Source organism: Battus philenor, unplaced genomic scaffold (genome assembly GCF_028537555.1).
Source record: "Battus philenor isolate CCGP_79_NKW_IND1 unplaced genomic scaffold, ilBatPhil1.0.hap1 SCAF_5, whole genome shotgun sequence".
NCBI lineage: Eukaryota > Metazoa > Arthropoda > Insecta > Lepidoptera > Papilionidae > Battus > Battus philenor.
This window is the reverse complement of record NW_027181715.1, coordinates 6,721,026-6,739,615: the sequence shown is the minus strand read 5'-3', so window position 1 is coordinate 6,739,615 and position 18,590 is coordinate 6,721,026. Positions and strand designations below refer to the sequence as shown.

Sequence of the window (18,590 nt, the reverse complement as noted above, 5' to 3'; positions counted from 1 at the left end):
TTTTTTTAATATTTTTTCATCCATAAGAACATTCGAATTTTAAACTATAAACGAGTGTAAAGTTCTACACTTAGCAATTAGGCGATTATTTTTTTTATTTATGTATACCATTAATCAACATATGTTATTAAAACATGTTTATTAGTTTAATAAAAAGTTTTCATTTCATATTATTTATCAAAAATACATCGTTCATTTTTTTGCGTGTAAAAAATGTAAATGTTTCCTGCTCCGGTCGCAGTAAAAGTATACAACTGAAAACTCGAAACAACGTCGAAAAGTAAAAATTGTGCATGCAAATCTAAGGAGGGTAACTGGGGTGAAAGGTGGATGGTTTAAAAAAGAAAATGAAAATTTCAATTTAAAGCACCCCAAGGTGTCTACGAGAATTTATAAGTCTACTAAAGTAAACGTCGCTTGATTCAAGTTTAGTATATACATATTGAATTTTATAGTTCTACACGAATATAAATATTTTAATTTTTTTAAAATCACAAATTGCATGAGTTTAAGAAGTAATAATTATTGTTTATACTTTACATATCTAGTGCCAAAAATCATAACAAGTATCAGTTATAATGGTAATGTACATAAATTATATACCATAAGGTTTTTACATAAACGGGAACATTATTCATCTGAACACAATACAATAAATCGGAAATATCCCCAAGTATCAGATGTACAATATTCTTTTCGACATTTTGGTCACAATAATAATTTTGCGGGCATTAGCCGGATCGTCACCCCTATTTCTTTTCCTTGTATCGTGCGATACGGAAAAACGGAGGAAGATTATAGATGTTGATAGCCTTTCATATAAACGTAATGGTGTATGTAATTCCAGTCGTTTTCGCTGAAAGTCGTAGAGAGCTTTTTACTTTAAAGATACTTTGGAAAGCTTATGTCTACGATATTAACAAAAACGTATTAATTAGTAATAATAACATTGTATTTTTCATTAACTAATTTGTTTTGTTACTCTGTTATAACAAACAGATTCTAGAATGTAACTACTGAAATCCAAAACATTGTACGAGATTATTATTCAATTTTTATATAATAATACATACGGACGAATTTTTTTTTGCGCTCGTGAAATATATTTCTGAGTTTATTAAAGTCCCTGCATTTATGATATTTATTAATTTCTTACTGTGCTTTGAATCTTTTGCTATAAAATATGCGAGTAATTGAATATGTTTACTATAAAAATATGTAATAAAATCAGGCGTTACTTCGCGGCAGTCCATCCTAACTAAGAAAGGGACTAATATATTGCTACTTCCGCTATGCAATGCGTTATGTATAGCGGAAGTAGCTATATATTATACCTATTCTTAGTTACTATAAAAATATTGAATTGACTTAATTTTGCATCCAGTCAAAATTAATAAAGTGAAACAACATTTTCACATGATTAATGAATACAATTACGCAGTTAATAATTAAATCTGCAAAATAAAGTGTTTATTTTCAACAAGATCTCAATTTCCTTTCTAAACATACACCCATGGGCCACTGAAAGCTTCATTAGAGCCCCTCCAGACCGACGGCGCCCCAGGCGATTTTGAATATGCATGAGCAATTGTACCGGCATGTATGTAACGCCTGTCATGGACCGGTGATATCACGTTCAGGTAGAAATTTAAACCATATCTGTTTAGCCAGTAGGTTAATAGGGTGTTTTATGTAGATTAGGGGTTATTTTCCTGTTAATTACTACGTTAGCTTTGGAGAAAATTAAGTTTGTAGATTGATCTAGACCTCTATTTTTTTCTATGAAATATACGTTGTTTTAAATATTTTGAGTGCTTATAAAAAGATTTTATTACTCTAGCCAATTTTTTCGTCATTTTTGAATTTTTTGGGTGATTTTATTACATGTTATCAAGTGTTAGCTATGTATATAGAAAATATTAATTATTAATAAAATTTTTAGCGATGTTCGTATTTGTCGTCGAAAACGTCGAGCCGAACGGATTACTGCTAAAATTGCTGGTGATAATAAATTGGTTTCTAAATAGCATTGTTATTAGCCGAGATTGAGGGTAAAAAAATTTAATTTAGTATTTTTATAGTTAAGGAAAGAATCATAATATACCAAATAATGTATTCTCCTCTATTAATAGGATTGCCGAGATTAATTTTTCACTCATTATGGATATGGGTGCGACAGAAAGTGAAAACAAGAATAACATTTATATGGAGTTATAACTCTTCCCCATAGCAAGTAATATTTTTCTTTCTAGAAAGTACATTACCGATGCACCCTTGGACAAATTTATCTTTGTTTATAATGCACAGAACTGTTTATATAGAGTGCAATAAGTAAATTGAATCAGAATTGACATTGAGTACCTTCTAAATGTACTCGAAATATACTCGTATGTGGTGTTAACATACAAGTGAAAATTTATTTTTTAAAGATTGTAAAAGATATTCGCTGGGCTTTTTGAACCTTAACATTTTTTTTCTTCTATAGAATAATTACGATCATATGTAAAAGTAACCAGTGTTTTAAAACAATCTTACATTAATTGTTAAATTATTTTATCAAAATTTTGGGTAATGTATAATATAAAACGATGTCATCGTTTTGAATAATTATTAGTATCTTTCATTGCTTTCGTTTTAATTATACTACTGTTATTTTTTTCTTTTTTGCAAAAACTGAGAAGGTTAATATGCCGCAATCGTTTTAACCTACCCAAGCTAAACAGAAGAAGAACGATAACCATCGCTAAAGGTATTACTGTTAAGAAAAACAATGATATTACTGTGTATAGTCATAAAATTTGTAAAATGTATACTGTTATGTCCTGTTGAAGTATCTATTAACTAATTTAATATTTGATAAAGATTTTATGATTTGTGAAGAGTATTTTAAATGTTTTTTAATTTTTTTGATAACTTATTTTATTTACACATTTGCCTTCATGTTATCTCTCTACCCTTTGTCGACTAGTAGTAAAAAGTGTGAAGTAAAATAAAATGTTCTTGTTATTTATTTTATAATAAATTCTTTTATTTATTGTCGTGAATGTTTTAGCCATTGCGTTACTTGATTATAAAAAAAAATTGATGTCATACAAAGTTTTTGCACGTTGATAATATCAATCCGAGCACTTTCCCTAACGGATGTATCAACAGAGGGTCAAATAATCACTATTGACGGGTTCAAGGAAAAATAAGGTCTCTTTCGGCCCGCTGAATATTTCAGAAGTACTTATTAGCCGCCTAATTATACAAAGGAAGTAGTTAGGGGTCGTAGACGAAGGAGATCGTTCACCCTAGAACAATCTGTTTGTGACAGAATTGGGGTGTACGTGCTTTTATTTTAGATACGAAGTGCTATATGATTCGCTGATTAAATCAATTTTAAGATGAATGAGGGAAATCAGTTTTCTTAAGCTTGTATTTACGTATAAATACTTCAGAAAGGAATTATTATTTAGAGCTCCATATATATTAACCAATCAAAATATTATTATCTTTCACAGCGTAAAGATAGTACATATTGTACTTATATATATTTAAAGTGAATTATTAATTTACTATTTGTGATTAATTTAAATATCACATGAAAAGGGAAAGATTATTCTTGCTATTATGTCCGACTAAAACATTTAATATTAACGTTGACATTAAATTAAATTGTATTTAAATTATAGTTTATTTTTATGTAAATAGATGTCGCTAGTACAAATCGTAAATCGCGATGTAATTGTAAAGATGGAAAAGCAAAATAAGTCATAAGGGGTTTTGATTTTTCGTATGAATGAATAATTTCTTACAATGCAGGTAACTGGTTTAGAGAAAAAGCAGACCGGATCGTATACTACAGGGGATGGCATCCCGCAATCATACTAGATAGTAGCGTTGCAGCAGTTTCTTCCGTTACTTCTCCTCCCAGCGCTAACACTTTCCGAAGACAAAGATCGCCTTTGTATCGGACTGATAAACGTGTATTATAAACTAGCGCGAGCCCAAGACCAATTCCTAAAGTTTTAAGCCTAGTCTGTCCATAGAGCGTCCGCCGAAGTAATCTAAGTGGTGAACGGCCTCGCAATTCGGTAAAAAAGTAGTATGTAGGAGCCGAAGCTGCTCTGGGAGCCTTCGAACTTTGCTACCTTAAAAGATATGTTAGACTAGGCAACCTATGCAACCTTTACCACGAGGAATCTTCAACTGCCATTTAGACAGCCGTGAAAGTCCAATAAAAAAATCGATTATAAACAGTAAATGAAACAAATTGAGTTTCATTTTCGTAATATTGAATGGAAGAGCTTACATAAAACTCCAACAGGATTCTCGGTGAGGAACGATGTAGCATATCTTATAATCTGACCTTGCATTGAAAAAATATTTGTATTCACGTCTAGACTAGTGTTAATACCATCATGATCGAATTACTAACACGGTTCTGTAAACAATATTTATAGGAGGCGATCTTCAAAGCCAATGTGTAGCTTCGATATCCTTGATTACATATCAACGTCATTCATTCTGTGAAAGCAGAGGTGTGAAATATTTTTGGTGTAAATTTGATAACTGTTCGAGTTTATCATACATTCACAATTATTTCAGCGATAGGACATTCACTGCTAAACAGCGGTCTCCCTAATAGATTTCCAATAAGACAGATTGAAAGTGGCCTGCATCCAGCGTTTTCTGAAGATCTTAACAGGGTCGTCTGTATGCCTTTTGGTTGGATGTCATTGCCACTTCAACTTCAAAATGCGCTGGTCTTCAAACTTTCACTCATCTATGGATCTTATCATTTTTGATTCAATATCGTTGTAGGTTCCCGAGTATGAATCTCTCCATAGCTCGTTAAGCGACTTTGAGCTTGCTTGAGACTCAAAGAAAGAGTCTATGCATCAGAGCCGTTTTATTGCTTTAGTTAATTGCTGATTATTTTAATATAAACAAAAAAAATGTCAGAAAATACATAACTAATTTTAAGATATTTATTATTTATAGAGCTCCTAGAAACATTTTATTTGAAGTACATATTAACTTTTTATCACATTGTTTTTGCCATTTTTTAGTATTCCTCAAACAAACGTACACACGATGTTATAGAATTTTATGAAAACGTTTGAAAAGGTTTGAAACCTCTGCATAGAAGCGTGAGTCCTATTGTTTTCATTTCGCTCGTCTGTGGATACGCTTGTGAATTTTAATGTGGTAGTCCATTGACGATTTCCCATGTTCTAGCATGTCTGCCAGTATATGTTTATTTATTTTTTTGTTTACACTAAATTATTAAATAGATTTAATAAACGAATTTTCACTGTGCAATAGTAGTTATGGAATTGTAATCGTCGAAAGTGGTCTGAAAAAAGAAATTTTGTGTGTGCCATTAGGAAAGGCTAAATTTCTGCCAGTTTTCAACTTTAAGGCTTCACTGCTAGTCTCTGTAGTATTTTCTATACAACAACGGCAAGTAGAAATGTATGCTTTTGTATTTTATTAGACACAATTTTTATTCTTATTAAGTACATCTAACGATTTTGAGACCGTACTTTGTAATTTATATTTAGCCTGTTTCATCTTTTTTATGTCCTCTTGATTGTTGTTTAATCCACAATAGGCGCACAGATTTGGCATTACTGCAGAAAAACATCTAAAGGAATCTAAACCCTCCTCGGATAAAATATCTTACCGTCACTGTGTCGATGTGTGTTAACACAGTGTCATTATGTTCATGGATGTACATAGCGATAGCTTAAGAACTGTCTCGGAATAAAACACCTTTAAATTTTTTTTCCGTGTCTTAGCGGTTTTCACTGGGTAGAATTAACAGTTTCGGCGCTTTCGGTTTGAAGCGAGTGTTAAAATTTAGATACTATAAAAAGATTTGCTAATTCACTATTTATTTTTAAGAAAATGGTTAAAAAATATTTACTAGACCAATAATTATTGATCCTTTAATTCAGTTGGATTTTCTTTCTAAGGCTAACACGTTCCAAGTTAGTTTGATGTTTTGTGATTATTGTATTTGTCGATTATATAATACTGAATTTTTTATATGTGTGTATAATATAAAAATATGGATGTATGTCTGGATGTATGTTTTTGACACGGTAATACTCGTTATTTATTCTTCTACTGTTTCCATATTATGGTTGTCTGGAAGAAATTACCTCATATGATGAGACCGCCGATTGTACTTTTTTGCAACTATGTATAAATGTACAAAAAATATTTTCTAGCATGTACAATAAAGAAATATAAGAAATATAACATTATTTTTTAAAAATAACAATAAAAGGTCTAGACTCCTCTTTTTAGTAACTAAACTCGATAGCTTTCGGCAGCCTAGTTTCAAGTCGTTATATTCTAGCTCCTAGGACTTTTCGTAAAGGACAGTACGTGATTAAAATTCCGATCCGAGGGTGCCGGAGAGATTCACACCATGTCTCTTTAAATTCATCATTAAGTAAATTTTTCACTGGACATAAGCCGTCCACATAAATTTCGAATAGGACCGGATCGATTGCTAATGTCCATTACGAGACGTATCAACGGCAACGTTACTCGGCTATTGACAATTAAAGTTTAAATGAATTTGGTTCTGCATATTGCTAAAAGGGCTTCTCTTATAATCAGTTGTCGTTGGTGAGTATAGATGCAAAGAACTGATGACTTAAGAATAGTAATCATAGAATATTACAGTTTTTATTCAGTAGTATATGACAGAAAGGCTAGACAGCAGAAGAAAGCGAATTTTATCTGTAAAGATAAAAAGTTTCAATAAGGCTATATGTAGAAATTAAAATAAAAACCCCTTCGTATTTTAATTAACAACATATAAAAATATATTTGGCATAGACAACCTTAGTACAATTTCTTTTATGAATGATTTAAATAAGAAATTAATTTAGATGTATTTAGTTTTCGTACAAATAAATAATGAATACGTACAAAAAAATCCTTTAATTTTTTTAATTTTGTATTGAAACAAAGTTATGATTACAATTCATGCGCCAACATACACGAGGGCTCACATTTGAAATAGAGTAAATAATGTCATGACTTTTAAAGTCGTACGTAATAGGGCTCAAGGATTTGACTTTAATATTTATCTTTGCGATTCAATTTTCATCTACATTATTTCTTTTTTTTTAACTCAAATATTTCCCAATTTTATATGAGTTTTATGGATATTTTCACGTAAGTAGCTTTCATTTTTCTAAAATAGATTACACTAGAACTATTTTTACTTATACTATGTGTATCTTAAATCTAAGAAAAAGCAACGCATACTTAAAAAATAATATTTTTGGTAAATAAATGATTTTTCGTATCTTTGGTATAAAAAACTATAAAAAACGAACGCATGAGAAGGTAAACAGTTTTTACAAACGTGGTAGCGAAAATTAGCATTAAATTGGTAAAAACTAAAATGATAGTAACCAAGAAATTGTCGTGTGTGTGTCTATGTATATAGAAAGAATGTACGAGACCGATAAGGTAAATGTGAATATATTAACACGTAAAGCGAATGCTTTTGGTTGAAGCTTTTATTAAGCACAGAACAATTCAAACAACAGATCAATTAAAATCCGCCGGATTCATCGTTAACCATATTCAGCATAGTTACTGGAAACAAATAAAGCCTGTTATTCCCTCCCGAAAATCGACGCAGTACGTTTAAAATTGGTTTTACGGGCTTTTTCGCTCGGGCGGATCGCATGTGCTTAATGCATAGGACCGATGCGATATGAAAAACACTGTCTTTTCCCGAACCGTTTACGAGGGGTCCAGCGAAAATCCCGCTGTTATTCTTATATTACCGCAAGCGAAAATGAACATGTATTTTTTATTGTTCTCCCTTTGTGCGCAGTTTGAATAGAATGTACAAAGTATATAGAGATTTTTTTCAAACGCTCTTTCTTTATTACAAACTCTGTGACCGTAATTACGTGTTTGTGTGCTATCATTATTCACATCACTTCTTATTCATTAACGTTAGTCATATGAGAACTACTTTTATGGTAGTTAACTTAGAATTAAATAAATATTAAATAGAATAAACGTCAATGTTAGTTGAGACTTTGTAAACATCTTTGTCTTCTTCAATTTATTAAATATAAAAGGAAGGACGCTATTTGGATCTTCTAAATTTCTAGGTATGCGAAAGTTGCATCTTGAAAGTTTTTCAGCCATTCACACAAGGTCTTAATTTTTTTATTTTTTTTTTCTGGCAGAAATACATCAAGCTTCTTCCAACCGGACATATTATTTATCTAAATGTACCCAAGATATCAGCTCTTAATTTTCGCAGTCGTGATTTCTAGTCAGACGGGTCCTGTTCTTACTTCGGTCGATTCTGGTGTTCCTGCTGCTGTTTCTATGCGTGGCCATGCAGCTCCATGTTTGGCGATGTGAAGGCATTCTATTATATAGTTTTAGTGGCAGTTTCAATGAGATCTATCTATCTTGTTAGAGAGCGTAATCGAAATCACGTGCTTTCCACTTTGCCTTGCATCACCAAACATTCCATTGAGTCTATTACGGGTGACATGTTCAAAGAACTTGAGGATTTTTATTTGCACAGTCGACGATTACTTCTCTTTTATGTTGAGTTCTTTGAGAATGGAAACATTGATTCGGTGCAATAACAATAAGAAAGATATAAATCATGAAATGTTATTTTTTTTTGGTATAAATAGCTAGTTTTATGCAGAATGTGTGTATATTGTGACCGAATGGTGATGTTTTCAGCAAGCCATACAACAGGTGCATTGTTACATTTTTCTGTATTTAAATATAAGTGTGATCGTATTGTCATATTTGGGCTTAAAGACGCATTAGTCAAACTAGAAACTAGGCTAACAAAATTTGTGAAAATATTCTAAGGTGAAGGAAAAACAAAGTTATGTCCAGAAATTTGCATTTCAGGAGCCCTATTAGTAATTTATCGTTTAAGGTAAGGTGTAAATATTGGGCTCGTTACCTGCATTGTCGGGAATTATAAAAATATTTCATTGCTCAAATACTTACATCATGGAGAATCAATTTCTTAATACAGTATGTTTAGCTCTTTCCGCAAATAACGTATAGTATGGTATGCTCATATATATTTTGTAAAATATTTAAATATTGGATCTTCCTGAAAATTTATTTTTGATTGTAGTATGAATAAATATTTCTGTAATTGGCTGTTATGCTCTAAATTGAGTCTATTCTGACAGTACAAAGGATGACGTTTTCTAGGTCTCGGACAAAAAAATAATTGTTCCCGTATTCCATTTGATTGCTTCTTAATTGTTAAACCTACGGCCATTCAGAGGCGATGCAGATTGTCATGTTGATTAGAATGGAACATATGGCGGGATACTGTTTCGCACCACGCGGTCCACTAACCCGTCGTGTCAATTAAGAAGCGTCTCTGTTCGTACCCGTTCATTTAGATTTATTTGAACTGGTAACGCAATTATTGTTAACTGGCACAGACTATGGTTATCTGAAGAACATTTCAAATAACTTTAATAAATCAACACGCATCCTGAAACATGATCACTTAACTCAAATTACGCTCTAAACAAGATTCCCTTTCTCCTCTAAAATTCTGCTTCTCATTAATCTGTTCATTTCTGAAGCTTGTGCTTAGTTTCCTCCGGGTAGTATAGCTATTAACTTGACTTGATCAGATCAGCGAAAAAGTCTCTCAACCAGTAGATTGTCGAACTCATCTTGTTTGCCGATATTATTCCAAATTAATCAAGTTACTAAATCCTGTAGCAGGTTTTTGAACTATATATTTACTGCCATACATTTATTCATTTCATCATTTAATTGGTTTCATTGAATGATACCGCAATACCATTTATGCAGCGAAGTTTTGATTAATTTTTAAATTGAGTTTAACAAAAAAACTGTACCGTATTATCTGTAATACAATTCGTCAATATAGTATAGTAAAACTGAGACTATTGTGAAATAAACAATGGAAGCTTCAGATTGTTTTTTTTTAAGCATTTTTATGTTAAAATGGTAACAATATCTGTTTCTACACTAATTGAGTATTTGTCTAAGGACTACGCGCTGCGTGTGTTTGGAGAACATTAATATCACGCTCTATAAAAATATTGTATTTCTACTTTCTGGATAAGTCGATATCGAACTTAAAGAATCAATAAATGTAACAATTCAATTAATTTTATGTTTTTTATCTAGCTTTATTAAGGGTAATGGTTTTGGGATTAAAAATAAAATAAAGCGTTTAACAAAAAAAACTGTATGTTATTATTAAATAACTTATTTAACTCATAATTTCAGTATATATGACTGTTTCGAATAATATCACATATTTGTAAAATTAAAAATATAATGATTTATTGTAACATTTAGATAATATTTTTTAAATATTCTTAATGTTACATAATGCTATAAAACTGTAACATACGTATCAAACGTTGTGCGGATTACTGTTGCTTTATGAGAATTAATCGAACCGAAAAAAGGGGACCGGGAAAATTCAGTCCTTTGTCCTATTCCTAATACATCCTTTTATATCTAGCTTCAACTTTTTTCATAACCACGGCTTTGTAACGTCGTCAGTCTTTGTTCAATAGTCTGAGTTGAGGTGGCTGACAAATACATAACTATAAACCGTAGCAATTCCCATGTTGCGAACACATTAATATCTATGAACCTGCAACTTCCCCCCTCTCATTGACGCGACCGTTCTCTAAGAAGGAGTTGATGATGGAGGGATGGGACTCAGACAGATGGAGATTCGCGACTTATGACGGAGTTTCTGCATTTCCTCACGCGACCTTGAAAAAATCTGACATTTGCGAAATCCAAGATGGCGACCGTACCGCGGATACCGACTTTTGCCCTGTGTCGTTATTCCCCGATATCGATATCCTTTCCGTGTAATCAGGGGACTTTCTATACAATAAAAGTAGCGCGAGTCGAAAGAATAAGATGGTCGCCGAAATCTTGCATTCCCGTGAATTTTTCTAAAAACACACAGAATTACATGTCACAGTCATAATAAATACGTAGGTTAATGAACCTATTTTTATCAATGTCGAGTGGCAACACCGGCTGTGGCGATTTTTTCCGCTCATTTCACAATTTCGATTGCATACCCGAAAGTAAACGTGTTACGTAAAAACGATCTGAGTAAAAGATGTACGCAATTATATGCTGATTTGATGATTTCCACCAAGTTTAATATATTGTTGATATAAAAAATAACATTTTTTATATAAACGTCTCTTTGCTTTGTCTATATCAAACTGTTGCATACGATTGATATTTATAATGTATTAAACACTTGTAAATTCGGAAGGAATGAACATATTAGAGTAAATAAACTTTAATTTGATAAAGTATCGAGTATTATGCTAATTGTCAATCGCAGGTGGCCTTGTTATTAATTGTACGTATAATAATTATTTCCAACATACTCTTAAAGTTAACTATAAAATAAGCAAAATTTTCAAATTCCACTTGCCGTCTATACAAGAAGAGTTACACATACAACTGCATTAGTTACTATCACAGAACCCAAAGAGCCACCTCAGGATTTATTTTTGATTATGTTGACAATAAATTAAAGTACAATTTACGTGTAGGTATGTATCAAGGTATAAAATAATTTAAATATGCAAATAACACTGTGTGAAATAAGGACTTTAAAAATATCAAATTAGTTATACATTTTAATATTGTAAATCGATAATTCAAAATGAAAAATTTTAACGACATCTATCATTTGTTTTTTTAGAACAAATTTATAAAAATACTAAAGAATCTTTATTCTGTGTAGTGTTTGCTTGTAACAATACTTTACCATATCGAAATAACCAAATCAAAATAATCGATGTTTCGTTAATTTTGTCCGCAGGAGAACGCTTACTTCATTAATGTCAAAATAATCAATATATATTTTTATATTTATGAAAAATAAACATATTTATTTGTGTATACGTTGTGGCAGTTGAGAATTGTATAAATAGTATAAGTTTTTTAACAACTATGGTTTATATTATTTATTCATCAAACAAATAACGATCACCATGGAAACGCTCGAGAATGTGTTCCGTCTCGTGACGTTGTTTTATTGTCGCCACCGTGAGCAATAGCCAGCGCCAGCGCTGCGGCCGCTGCGAGGCTCGCACGGAGGGAAATAAGACAAGCCAACATGTCGGACAACATACTTTGAGATAAGAACATACTTTGAGAGAAGAATGTATACCACATTCAAAAAAATCAACAAAGGTATTTTTTGTTTTAAAATAATATCAACCGTTGCATTTTAAAATTAATAAAATCAAATTTCGTTGATAGTTTGTTGTATTGTACGTAAAATACTATTTACCGACATTATTTGAAAGTAAAGTCACCAAAATATTAAATAAAACTTTCCTTGTAAATAACATATCCGTAAACTAAACGAGAAATTAACATACGAAGGTCCTCATTCATTCCTAGGCTAATATAAATATATACATCAGTGCAAACAATGTCATTTACATAATTTAAGTTTCAATTTGATATCTAATATATACATTTAATTTTAATTATTAGAAACTATTACTTTATTTTATGTAAATGTTAATTAGTAAATGTGGTCACTGAATATGAAACTGTAAAGGTCCATAGATAGGAATAAGTCGAGGAATAAGTTCATTACGAAATCGAATCAGGAATGAGAAGAAACAAATGTAAGTAACATTGCCATTGAATGGCAAATTGAAGTGGCTGAAGGTAGGCCACATATCGCACAGAACAGAGCTAGTGTTTTAAGTTTTAGGAATGGAGACCGCGGATCATCAAGCACAGCGTAAGACGTCCGCCATATAGTGGGCAGACCATGTTAAGGTACCCAGAAGATTTCGGATCCGCGAGCCCTGATTCCGATGAAGCTGTAAAAGCCAAAACGGCTAACAACGTGCAGCAACATTAGAATATAGAAGACATTTATGGAAGCCTACCGATTTTGTTGGAAATCTAGATGCGAGGTCTATATCTAGCAGTGGGCGTCCTGCGGCTGTAATAATGATAATCATGATTGTTAATATATAGTTTTTCTATCATGCTTATAAGACTATCAATTTGGGATTCAATTAATAATACTTCGCAGCATCTGCTATTCACATACGGACATTGTTCACAGTTTTTTTGAACACTGTCGTTAGCACTTACCAAAACTTGTACACTAGATTATTTTATTGCAGTATCACAACACTTTTATAGCAATATAATTACGTTAAGTTTTTTATGTATTTATGATCCATTTTATTAATTATAATTAATTTTTGTAGGTTATTATTATTTCACTTATATAAAGCCTTTACCACAGAGGCATAAAACATGTAGTTTCTCATTTCTTAGTTATAAATAGCAGAATTTTTGTTTTTGTCTTTGAGCTAAGACATTATGAAAAGAGGAAAAGTTGGTCAGTCGTCGCGGAAGTTAGCAGATATACAAAACGTTAGAACTCGGATATATATGGATCTCACTAATGTTCATCCGGTGAGGTTATTCAACCCACAAATGATGTCGACGGAATTATATAAAATGAAGAAAATTTCTTAACGCCTAAACTGTCGAAATACCGCACAAAGAGTAAATGTCAAATATATAATTGTAATATTTTATTTAAAAATGGCAAATGTTAAGTAACTAGCCGACTCTACTTGCAAACTTCGTACCGTAGATGAATTATTGACAAATTGATGACGTTTTAAAAGTACGTGTAAATACCTACTTGAATAAGGATATTTTGAATTTCGAAAATAATTCAAAATCGACGGACAGTGGTGCTTTGTTTTGGTCATTCGTTTCTTAATTACACGGTACATGGGGAGTGCACGGGCATGTGAGCTGGCAGCAATTTGTTGGCATTCGCCACGTGCGTCATTAACGGTTCATTACATTTTGCGCTCGTTTAATTGACTTACCGTTGCGTTTCGTGCTTTGAATCTGAAGCGCCATCAATTTTTATCTTTAAACATGTAGCCTTTGCATTTTCGGCACGTCGACGTTTGGGGAGTTTATTACTGATTAGTTTTATAGTTTTTGATTCGTGATTACTTCGAATTTTAAATGTGTTTCTGGTTATGTAATATGTACTAAAATTTATTTGTCACTAACTGTTCCAACAGATTTCGTATATAACACAAGTTATGCGTCTATATTTTCACGAATATGGACAAGTGCTGTGATTTACTCCGTGCTTTGTATAGGAAAAGATATTTTACATAATTCTTTGAAATTTTTATGTTTTTGCTCTCCGTAAGAATCTTCCTCGTGCTTTAAAAAAGACGAAAAAAATCGCTCTTTGGATTTAGCGTTTAGCAATATATTTAGCAGTTTATTTTTATTTATAAATATATGAAAAACGCTGGAATTTTGCCGTAGCTGTTATAACCATTTTAAGTATTTTGATGACCACTAAATAAATGGAATAAAACAAATTTTCCATTACAAAAAAAAATATTTTCATGGTTTTCTAAAAGAACTCCATATCTTCGACTTTACTTTCTTAGCAGTAACAAAACTGTTTAATACAATGTATTTTTATTTGAAAAACTTGATTATGTGTGTTGGCACTTCTGGAAAATATATGGGAATACTTTTAAAAATTCATCAAGATGGCGACCATTGGTCAAGGGGTGGTACAAAGTGTATTGAAGGCCATCCGGAGGACTAGTTGACGATTGCTATTCGAACGCTATTTTAAAAGCACTGCAAAGTTTCACTACGTTACATAGATATGAATTATTATAAAACTGCAATTATTAATAAAAGTGTAATATTTACGCTAGTGCAAAATTGTTCCTCGTCACTTAATTCACTCATTTTTTATATGCATGAGAATAGACTGAGCTAAGTAAATTGAGCTGCGAGGGGCTTACCCGTAAATAAAAGTTTTGATTTAAATAAAATCAAATAAGTAAATAAATCGAATACGGGTAACAATTACAATAATTTATTATTAAGATATCAAATATCAACATCTTTAGAAAAGTGTGTCATTTATTCAAGTATATCAACATTCAACAAATCAAAAAAAAACATCATGCGATCTCGCGGACCCCCCACATGTACGTTTGGTATATTTACGCAACCGACTGCAGTTTTATCGTCAATTGACGATGTCTAGACCATATTAATTTATAAGTAAAGTCAGACGGCTAACAGCGAAATTATTAAGAGGACTCCTAACTTTTTAAATAATAAAGTTGTTTTTATAATTAATTAATTATAAATGCAAGTTTTTTTGGTGTAAAATTTCTACATCAAAAAGAAAATTGTTTCAAAGATTGTTTTTAAAAGAACGATTTAACAAAAAAAAAACTGTGATTTATAATAATTATTGTGATTATATAAAAGTATACTTTAATAATTTTGAACTTGTCGTAAATTTTTGTCTAATAGGATACCTTGGATAAATTTATAAGTTATGACATTCTTTGTCTGTTATCAATGAAAACTTGCTATATTTTAAAACTGGGATAAGTCATGAATACATCGCATAATATCATTGTATTGTTTATAAAGCCATTGTAAGGTTTAATCTTATTTGTAACAGAAAAACACGCGTATGTGTGTTATTGTGATTAAACTGTTTTCATCACAATAACACACATACACACGAGTCGTATATTTTCGTATTCTATTTTAATTAAACGTGTTTCCTTCAAGCGCGCGAGTTCCCGCCTCTCCATTTGGGCGAATAATTGTTGCCGGCACCAAATTATTTTGATTTATAGCTTTGTGATTGTTGCAACTCGATTATATTCGTTCTTCGTGGACCTTAAATTGAATGAAATGAAAAATAAATTAAGAGCAACGTTTTAAAAGTGGAGCGTTCGAAGTTGATGGCCTGTCATTTTATTGACAATGGTTTTAACAAATCGAATATACTTGCAGATGCATGTTCCTGTTTATATTATGTGTAGTCTAAAATATGTACCACTTTTTGTATAAACAGTATTATAAGCTATCCGTAAGATATTTATAAAGGTGTAATAATATAAAGGTGTAATAAAATAATAAAGTTTTAATGGGAAAGATGGATTTGCAAATACAGCATTGATATTTTATTATTATAAAGTTCATCGATTACAAAGAAAATTGTTACATCTTGACTTGCTACTATTGAATTTTTATTTATAATATACGTAAAAAATTCTTATATAACGTATATCAGAGATTTTTTTAATTTAATTTTTTATTATTTACTATTACATATAAAATGTAGTGTAAATATTTGATAGTTAAGGAAGTGTTTTAGTTTATTCCGCGTTTGAAAGGGAATTAAAAAGCATGGATTTTACTATTTTTTTTGTTTAAGGGTTGCTCTTAAAATTTTTCCACTTCTAATTAAATTTTAAAAACGGCTATATTGGTGAAGCATTTCTCGAGTTCGCACTAAACAACACATTTGGCGATTTATTTCTTTTCATATTAAATTTATTTTTTGGCTTTAAATTTCCTGACTTATTTGTTTACTAAAAATTGATAACATTGTTTATATTATATACAATTTTGCGATTACGCAAATCATGATGTTAAATGCAGTTTAGAAACAATTGTTATCGATCGTTGCACAACACAAAATTACACGTAATAGTCGTAGTGCGTTATGCTAAATTTACATTGCGTCTAATTTAGCCGCTAGGAGAGGTGAGTGAGTCAGTTCATGAGTCATCAGTCCCAAACTTCCCACTGGCGTACATCTAGCACATTCACTGAGAACATCGGATCGATCGTATGATACAGGTTGCCCTCTCAGGCAACGTGAATAATCTCTTCAAAGAAGGGATCTGAATTCCAGACGACGTGTGACTCAGTTGTCTTTTTCTCGTCGGTACGGTCATTACATTTTTTTATGAACGAAATTTTTATGTATAGATGAAATACGTACCGTTATCTTTAACAAAATATTAACATTTATGAAATGTATAATATTACATGTACTTTATAGACTCTGAGATATTATGCGTATTGAGTTGGACACCTGTTATTGTAAATATTACTATTTAATCAATGTTTACATTTATCTGTTATACTGTTTGTCTGTTTAAATAAGTATTATTGAGATTTCATAGTAACGATGTATCAAATTTTATTTCATTAGACGCAGTTTACAGCAAATTGAAATATGCGGTTAAAACAATAACTCATATATTATATTATTATAAATATATTGGAGGGTAAAACCGGCAAAAATTTTAAATTAAGAAAAATACATATTTCTTTATACATTTTTATTATTCGTTGGAATGTTTAATTTCCGGCTGGTTGCTTTATAATGGCGTTCATTAATGGTTAGCAACTCTTTTTATGGGCATAGTTAAATGTCCATAAGGTCTTACACCATATTACTTTGGCATTGAAAATGTCTTTTTTACATATTTAACGTACATTATGAAAGTTTTAACATTTTAATAAATTTGTCTATTAACTGTGATCATTTTTATCATTAATTCTTGTAGCTTTTAATACGGTAGTTTTAATAAATAGTGTTTCGTAAATATACCTATATATACATAATATTCATCGGTGAAATATAAAATTATTTATATAAATAAAATTACCACAAGTAAAAGTAATAATTTTAAATAAAATAAAGTAAAAGAATAGTATCCATATAGCATATAAAGAAGCTATAACAAGCATTATTTTTAGCATATAGTTATTTAGGAAGAAAAAATATAGATAAAATGGCGAAAAACGTATAAAATCTATTAAAAAGCAAATGCCATGTTTAAATGGTTATGCAATTATTTTAAAATGACGTTATGTTTACTTTCTTATTGCTTTCAGACAAAAGTTTCTGAATAAGGTTGCAGTTCACTCAGATTCACGTCAGGTAGATGTCACATAACTATATACTGAATGATAAGTATAAAACTTTGAATGTATAGGTTATTTGTAAGCAAAACGACTTATTGCTTTTACATTTATTTGCAATCACACTGTATAGAGCGATCATTTTAAAATATGTTACATTATATTTTTATTAGAATACAACAGGTTACTAACAATAAATAACCAAACTTTTTTTGAAACTATAAGTTTTAGAATAACGTATACTATACATTAATTGATAGCAAAAGGCTGTACATTTACCTGTTTCAATTTTAGACAACTATATCAAATCACCATATGCACAATAATTGGTGACCGCGGATATGTGGGCAGGTTGGCTACATAAAAATTTTAAACGCATAAATATAAACGCAACTGGTTTTTGACGTGTTAAAAATTGTATTAAAAGTAGTAAGAAAGTAAATAGATTAATAGAAAATATACTTTTATATTTTCCTATATACTTTGCAGTAAATAATATTATAAATCTATTACATATGTGCCACACATGGTATTTTTATTTTGGGAATCGAAGACACGATTTATTACCCTTCATTGAAGACTTAAACCGCCAGGCCACCATCGCTTAACAAAAGACAAAATCTGTTTGAAGTAATTTATTATCAAATTTTATATCGTAATGTACAAACAAATCGTAGTAATAAACCTAGTTACATACCTAGTACAGAGCAGTGTTCGAGGAACATCCATCTGAACTTTCTGTCGACGATAGCAAT

General features: G+C 30.9%; 1 protein-coding gene across 1 annotated transcript in view; it reads left to right on the top strand.

Annotated features, from left to right (window-relative positions):
• The window catches only part of sick (sickie), a 192,650-nt gene that overhangs the window by 307 nt on the left and 173,753 nt on the right, over window positions 1-18,590 (top strand). The window lies entirely within an intron of this gene.